A 9,108-nucleotide genomic window follows, 5' to 3' on the forward strand; every position below is an offset into this window, starting at 1 on the left:
GAAATGTTTACTTCCATTTCATTGTGCTTATAAGTTCAAAGTCAATTCATCATATCTCAAAAGTACAAAGACAATAATAATTTTTATGTTAACTGAATTTAAACTATTTTACAATTACTACAATTATTCAAAATATTTTTCAATTATTTATTATTTAAAATTTAAGACACTGCCTGTGTTAATCTATACAACAAGGAGAAGAAAATCAACATTTTAATTGCTTTACTCTGTATTTTTAAGTAGTTCAATTATATAAACGGTATCTTTATTTTGAAAATATCAAACATATATAAAATACATAGTTCAATAGCAGCTGAAGCTGAATTTCAGGAATGATTTTAGAAAGCTCACATTACAAAAGAATTACAACACCACTTTTCACAAGAAAAAATAAATCATTACAGTTAAAGAAAAACATTAAAACAGCAAAATTCAAAAACATGTCATATAAAGTATTCAACTGAATATGGAATGAAAAGAAATTCTTAATAATTAACAGACAAATGCTGAATTGCAGGAATAATTTTAAAAAGCTCACATTAAAAAAAGAATTAAAACACCACTTTACACAAGAAAAAAAATACATTCAAAGAAAAACATATTTTTACTTCTGTATTTTGTATTTGCTTGTTAATGTAAGGACCCCCAACTGAAATAAGGTTTCTTTTTTACCTTTCTTAGTATCATGTAATTGTCTTCCCTGTTATTGTTTGCTTTGTATCTTTTGTATATAATGGTACTGAATAAATAAATCATTCAATCAAAATAGCATAATGGCCACTAATAATATGCTGTTTTGACTGTATCATACCAACATTTTCACTATATTGATTGGCATGTTTACAACACCCATTCGCTCTATATGCCACAATGGTTGCAAAGGTGTATTACATAAGATACACATATGCACAGTAATTCAACCAATCAAAAGGAACATTTATGTGTCTAATATTTTCAATAAACTCTACACATGAAGAGACTACCACCGAGTGCAGAGCCACCTGTTGTAAATACCATTCACATTATTAATACTAAAATACCTGGGCCAGCAGAGGCAAGGTTTGATTGATGTACGGTTGAAGTCTACTGCTGGGAATAGGTAACAGACTTGTTTTCTTTGCAGCTTCTCTCAACACTAGGTACCTTGATTACCTTGATTTAAGCATAGAGGGCTTGTTGTAGGTACATGATTTAAAAAGAATGACAAGCTGGCTTTCCGTATCATTGAATTAATATGAAAAGGTCTGTCTTTTAGATTGTTCTACAGTATGCAAGGATCATTTCTCAGGTTATCAGAGGAGAGGTCTTTAGATTGAAAAAATAAATACCCATAAAAGAACAATACAACAGACCAGACCAGTTATAAATTAATCAATGTTTTGGAGACCCCACTTAAAGTAAACAAAAGATTGCTGCCTATTGATATTAGGCCTATAGGTAATATGTCAATATTTGGTGACGAAATGAAACTGATACCAATGATAATTATTAAGATGATGCTGACTATCAATGATGATTATAATAAATAATAATATATCATTTATTATGATAGTGTTATTCAGTTAGCAGCATAGCTTTGTGATGACTGAACTGGTGGTAGGCATGGTGTACAGCTGAACTGTGAATAGCATTTCAGATAATTTGGTTCCTCATTAAATTCCATCGCTGTCCCCCTTCTGTTTCAGCTCGAGGGCTGAAATACAAGTTAGTGTATAGTGCATCATTTTCAAAAGAGCAGTTTAAGTCACTAGTCCCATGGGCATGTGAAAGAATGCTGATACTTTTCTTAAAAAGCAAAGAAATTGTCTTCTGGTGCACTGCCAAATTCACTATAGAAGAACAAACTGAAAACAAGTGTTTGGACCATGGGGGATATTTATGGTATGTTACACTGAAGTTGCCAACCATTATGTTCCCAGTGAATTTATATAATTATGATAATGTTAATGATGATAATTATTTATTATGTTTAAATGTTTTTTGAAGTGATGACACTGATGCAGCTGACAATGATGGTTATCTCAGTTGATGAGATGATAATCAGGGGCGGCTCTAGGATATAATTTATGGGAGGGGGGGGGCTAAGTATTTATGGGTGTAACTATAGTGCGCAGCGTTATGAGGGCCGAAGGCCAGAGCCGGGGATGGGTATGTGAGGCGGGTGTCTCCTCCTCCCAAAACGAGATTTTTTTTAAAATTGGGACTTCTAGATGTTCTGTTTGACTGATCAGACCCAGACAAAGCGATTGCTGAGACAGACTTGGCTTGGCGTAGACAGTACAGTACTGGGATGGGAAAACTAGGCTTTTTTTTTTTGTCCTACTGCCCGACGAGCTTTGGCTGATGTGGGGACTTGATTAGACTGATGGGGGCTTAAGCCCCCCTGCCCCTTCTGGTGCAGCTCCTAATGATGATGACAACTACAATAGTGATGACTGATTGTGAATGTGGTCAATAATATAATGAGATGATGATGATGATGATAATGATGATGATGGTGATGAAAATGATTATAATGATGATATTAATGATAACGATGATGGTTACGATGATGATGATGAATAATGATTGTAATGATGATGGTAATAATAACGATGACAGTGATGATGATAGTGATGATGTTGATAATTATGCATGTTTGCCAAGTGGACGAAGAATGATTGCATTAATTTCGCAAGATATTGCATTAGAAGCAAGTCTATACATCTTCAAGTACCTTCTTCATGTCTGGTAGACATCATTTATTACAATTTGAACAACATTGGAACAGATTAGAACTGGTTTGTCCACCTCTAGCGCAGCTGGAAATAATACTTCTATGGCTCCAGCAAACTAAATGATGGATCATTAGGAAGTTCCTTGCCACTACAACAAGTTACAATATTGCTTCTAATTCCTTCCTGTAATCAAACTTAAGTGTTTCCTGCCACCGGACTCCTTAGAAACTTCAGGAATTAAGCAATTTTTAATGGTAAAAAATCCGGAAATATCAACCTCAATATTTCCAAAACATTATAATAAAATATGATTTTTAAAAATCTTTTAGAATCTCATAAAAATGATTAGTAGAATGATATTTTGATTCTATCGCCGAAGGAATACAACAGGAACAATGATATAAACTCTAATACAGAAGCTAAAGTTTGTAGGTTTTTATATACTGAAAGAAAACAATATGTAATAACAATAATACTGGTAGTTATATTTAAAGCTTGTAAAGTTAAATGAGTAGAAACAATACCAACGTAAATGGTAAATATATAATTAAATATTTATTGTATACATAACCATGTGTTGGTTCTATCAATTAGATGAACTACCCCCTCTATTGTTAGATAAAGTTGTATTGAAAAGAATCTCATGAGATTAGAAGTGAAACTGATGTTTTGGCATGCATCTCATAGAGGATAATACATAAATGTCATCGAACATACCATTTATGCAATAAATTTTGGTGCCATAGAAGTATCGACAATTGATTGATATGCTTGAATACTAATTAATGAATACAGATTACCTCCGAAGACAACTAACAAACCAACAGATGACCAATGGCGATGAATACAGTAAGCTCAGAGACGGAGTTAATAAACTGTTAAAAATGATAAACTTACCGGTACTTGGTTATATGGCTGCTTTGTGTGGTTGCTAATGTCGTTTGGACTGAGCATTATGCTTCTTTCTTCATTCATTGCGACATGTGTTACCATTCCAGTTCAGTGTACTCAGCATCTATAAATAGATGCTTTCCCAGTAAATTTTTATGTTGTCCACACACAAACCTTCATGTGACTGCAATGTAGATCCCGATGACAGCGTCAATTGATGAGTTTATTATAAATTATAAGACTAAAGGAGATTGTTCGCATAACACATCTCTTAAGTACAGTATGCTCCCCTCTACAAATTATGCTAACTTTTGCTACAGGTGTCAGTGTGATGGTATCCAGGTGATAGAGATAATCCTATTGTCTCTTTGTATTCAGAACATTTTTCTAACATTTGTTCCCTTTTTCTTCTCTTAATGGTCATAGATTTCCTTCCATAAATCAGGAGATACTAAAGATTGTTGCACCTAGTTTCATCTTGCCTAAAACATGATAGAAAATAATACAAATTATTATTATACAGTAAAAATCAAATATTAATCAATGAATAACCAATTACACCCTATCAGTCAATAATAAATTAAATAACGGTATTAATAATCAATAAACACATAATCTATCATTCAATTGACTAATATTTAATCAGTCAATTTACAACCAACTAAACTGAAATAGCATCAAAGACAGCAACAAATTATTAGGCCCCATAAAAAAAATTATTAGTTTATCACCCGCTCCCTCATCACTTTTGGGGAAAATCTGATTTATTTTATTTTTGTTTTTTTTCCAATCAACATGTATTTTCATTTCAAATGGTCTTTTTTCCATCTTTTGTCACTTGAAAAGCTCAGGATTTCTTGAAATTATGTTTACTGGTACAACAAAAACATATTTTTTAAATATAAATTTGATTCCATTCTTATGACTTTTTATATATGTGTCTCTAACCATTGATTTACTTGTGATCATCGGTAAAATGGGGGCGGGGTTAGCAAAAAAAAACCAAAAAAACCTCCCGCCCTCATCAGATTTTATTCTTTGATAGGGTGCTAAACTAATAAATTTTTTTATGGGGCCTTAGTCAAGCGAGACTTTTTTTATACCTTGTTTAGTGAACCCACCACCTGCCAATATGATTTTCAATAAAAACACCATTTTATTTTTGGCCAAGTAGCGTACCCACCGTCATGAAAAACTGAAAATTTTAGAGAAAAATGAAAGTTTTTCATAATTTTTATAATGCCCACTGCTGCCATGAAATCTCCAAAAATAATATATGTATTTCCTCCTAATTATGTAAATTTAAAGCATTTACCATTATTTATTATTATTTACCCATACCTTTACTACACTGTTTACATCCACAAATTAAAATTTTAAAATATCTATTTTTTTTCTCCTCCATCTGGATGTTTTTTGGCAAAACATTTGCTAAATAAAAAAATAAAATCTTATTTTCATTTTTTTCCCCGCCCTCCTCTGATGATCTTGAAATAAAAAGTTTGCGAAATAAGAAAAAAAAAGTTTTGCCTCAATAACAGATGATCAAATCAACTTAAAATCATTATAATTACAGTAAATAAAAATTAATAAATTTGTATTTACAATCAATAATTAATATGTAAGATAAGTCGATCGTGACTTATCAGGCAATACCATTCACTAAAAGTAGACAAGACAAGATATTATATGGATACAATACTATAATACAAAATCAATTCGCATTGGTTAACCGAAATATCTGTTTAACAATTCAAATTCATGCTTTTGCAGCCACTGGTAGTCTGTATTGGTAAATGATGATTGATTGGTTGATTGATTCCAAATTCAAAAAAGAAACATGGTTTATATGGAATGAGTTAAAGAAAACTTTGACTACATTACCTAGAGTTATTCGGGTTTCAAATGAACAAATACATTTAACTTGTTTTCATTTGATTTGTTTTGGAAAGTACTATACTGTATAAGCATATTGTCCAAAGTACTGTAAACAATCTACTGAATTTGTCCTATACTCAACACTCTCTGATTCAAGAAAAGATACCGGTAATAAAAAAATATATGTATATTCACTATTATTGGGAGCTTGAAATAGCAAAAGCTTGTTATGTTCTCAACTGTCATATTCATCTCACGGCAAATGCCCCGGGGCCTGATGCATTATGGATGAAATCAAGGGTTTGATCGTCAAAAGGGAACGTACACAGCATGAGACCTAGGTATGACGCCCTGAGTCAGAATTGAATAATCACTGGAAGTCAAGAGAGGTGAGATGGTATTATCTCTCAAAGAAGACAATAAGTGTACTGCTCACCACAGTTTGATGGTATCCTGCTGCTTGTAACGTCAATGTTTCGTACAGTTCAACTCTGGTAACCTGTAATCTTGGGAGGCACATAGTGATTTCGTTTTTTCCAACTCAAAACTACTGGAGAAAAACTCTTGGAATGTCTTGAAGAAAAATTGCCTGGAAGTACTATATACAGTACATATTTTCAAACTAGACTAGCTCACCTTAGTACCTATAGGCTATATAAGTTTGTGACCCTTGGTCTTGTTAGAGCCTGTTTATTTTTACTGGGATTTATAAGAAACTTGACAAGTTCAAAAGATATAGTTTGCATAAGGAGGTAGAGGTAGATCAAGTGTGAGGAAAGAGGGAAAAAGGGAAGAAGTTAATGATGGAATATCCAATGGAATACCACACAACAATCAGTCACAGTATTGACTATTTTCTGTTACATTATTTTTCCATTTATGGCAACAAAGAGCTCAATCACTCTTATTATATCGCCTAGGGTGACCTTACAGTAACTAAAGCCGATTCAAACCATTCGTGTTAGTATTTCAAGTCGGCTCGGGGTCGCACTGTGAATGTCCATACTTCTTCCTTTGCACCAGGTTTTTGTGTTAAATGTTATGGTATAAGATGTCAAAATTGACCGCTATCAAGATGACCTTGGCGACTCAGATTTGGTTTATGTTCAGATACGAAGATGAGTTATCCCATGTCTCGCATTGCGGGACCCGATCAGAACTTAAAGTCTGACTAAATTTAAGTTGCCTTTGAGCCAGCTTAAAATTTATTGATTGTTCACACTGAGGCAGTCCTGAGTTGATGTAACTATTAAGTGTGAATGGGCTCTAATATAATGCTTTTGTTTTTTAGCAAGTTACCCATCTTGCCCTATATTGAAATAACACCAATGGCACTAACACCAGAGTGACGACAATAATAATAAAAACAACAATCTTTATGAGGGTCGTACTGTAACTACTATACTATGCAGAATAATGACATGATCAATGTTGTTTGAAGATGACCTTGAGTGTAGTTGACATGAAGTTGAAATTTACTTTTTGAACTGAACGACAAGATACATTTGCTGGAAGGTTGTCGGTACTGAAATATATGTTTGTACCATTTATTGAGTGAATAATTGCTTGTGTAGATTCTAATGACTTATAGCTTAGTTTCAAATCTTCTTCAAATCACCTATAGGTTTTTTGTCTTTGGTTATAGTATCAATTTTCCTTTCCTTATTAGCAGTCATTATTGACTTTTCTCTTCCATTTTCAGTCCTCACCTTTTAACCTATAATATCATTTTCTTTTTATTTTTTTTCCAATTAATATTGGCTTTTTTCTACCATCTTCACTTCTCATCTGTTCATGTAATCTATATTATACTTTTATCTCTTTCCATTATTATTATTTCCATATTATTATGATATACTATACCAGTAAAAATCATTAAATTTTGAAGTACAATGCTACATATTCTGTGCCTTGGGCAAAATAAAATAAAGAGACAAACATCATCCATAAGGAAAAATACAAAATACATATGGCTATTTAAATAATGATAAATGAGCAATTCCCAATGATCTGAAGTTCCTATTCTACATAATTTCAATTTTTCTTTATTGCAATTTTTAAAAACTTACTTTGATGTAAAACCTGGACCGTGTGGACCAATGATATTTTTTTTTTATGCAAAAAATAGGCAGACTCAGACTCCAATTATGGGGACTTTGAATTTGAGTAGCTGCTTTTGGTACACTGAATCTCAGATTTTGGAGTATTTGTGTATAATAAACACTAAATGCAGAAACCCCAAAATCGGATTACTGCATATACTGTAGTATGCAGACCAGTGGCGGATCCAGGGGTTCAGGGGGTTCGGACAAACCCCTCTCTGTAAAGAAACTTAACAAAATACTACTGGGTCCTGGCTTACAAAATGCATGCTTACCTACCTAGGCATAGGTTGGCATTGGACAAACACAGGCTTAGTCCAACTAGAAATTTCAATTAAATAAAATTAAAAACACAGTTTTTGGTTCAACGTCGTAGTAATTTATGTACGAAACTGCGTTTCTTCATGCCTATAGGCTGATCAATCCATGGAAGAAAGACTATGTATCCAACTACTCAATATTGTTGGAATATTGCCTATGTCTTTGATTTTCTTTTTCTCTATGTATAGGCCTAAGTAAGAAGATAAAATCACCTGACCTTTTTCAAGAGGAAAACCTTGAAAGCTCATTTCCGGCCATCTAGGAATCAAAGTTTCCCGGGGGAGGCTAACCCCCTTTCCATTTGGGTTTTTTGGAAACATTTTGAACCCAACTCTTTCAAATCCTGGATCCACACCTGCAAACTCTCCGAGAAATTATATTATTTATACATACCTCAATATCCGGTACTCACATTTAAATTTTACCCAATACTGTAGCAGGTGTATTTATTGGGAAAATATATTATAAAAATTATAGCCCAGAGTTTGGAAAATTCATTGTGGAAATTTGAGATTATTCTGGACTGTAACTAGCAATCAGTAACTAGGCCTGCTATTGTCTTACACCACAGGCCTACATTTCTATCAACAAACAATATCCTGGTATCCAAAGTTCAATTATTAATGAAATCACCAACTTTACTAAACACTTAATTTCCAGTAATTGTTACAAACATCAGAAAAATATGTATATTTGTCCTTTATATTTCTTTAATCTGTAAGCCTATTCATTCAAGAGTAAACTGTTCTTCCAAGATGTAATATCAGATACAAAACTAGTTGCATCGTATAGTGGGCCAACCTATTACCTCCAAATGCTCGCGCTTCCTGGCTAATCCTGCTAGTCTGAACGCCCGGCAAAGTTAAGCCGGGCTTAACATTGAGCCGGGCCAAAGATACTAGAAATACAAGATAGAGTTCTCCACACAAAAAAAGTGTTCCACCGTGTTCCACCGAAATGCATGGTGGGAATACGAAAAATGGGACGCCCCCTACAGCTTGATCAAAAAAACTTGTGCCAAACTTTCGTTACCAAGTCGTCGCGTATTTTATTATCAATTCTCAAACAAACTGGAATAGACACCAGACAGTAACATCGGTGAATCCATAACCTCCTTGGTGGCGGTAGAAATCGTTGCTATTATCCAAATAATACACAAAACAATTAAAGCATAATCATGAATCAGTAAAGAATAAAAC

General features: G+C 33.3%; 1 long non-coding RNA gene across 1 annotated transcript in view; it reads right to left on the reverse strand.

The window, feature by feature from the left end:
• Positions 1–435: 435 nt before the first annotated feature.
• Positions 436–9,108, reverse strand: part of LOC117122265 — an 18,785-nt gene continuing 10,112 nt past the window's right edge. The window contains exons 2-3 of the long non-coding RNA XR_004447688.1: positions 3,615–4,090; positions 436–1,152 (exon numbers count right to left, since the gene is read on the reverse strand). This is a non-coding gene — a long non-coding RNA (uncharacterized LOC117122265). The remainder of the gene's footprint in view (positions 1,153–3,614; positions 4,091–9,108) is intronic.

The sequence above is a fragment of the Anneissia japonica genome, unplaced genomic scaffold, assembly GCF_011630105.1.
Source record: "Anneissia japonica isolate Jap-2015-1 unplaced genomic scaffold, ASM1163010v1 scaffold287708_len1499824_cov190, whole genome shotgun sequence".
In the NCBI taxonomy this organism is placed as follows: Eukaryota; Metazoa; Echinodermata; class Crinoidea; order Comatulida; family Comatulidae; genus Anneissia; species Anneissia japonica.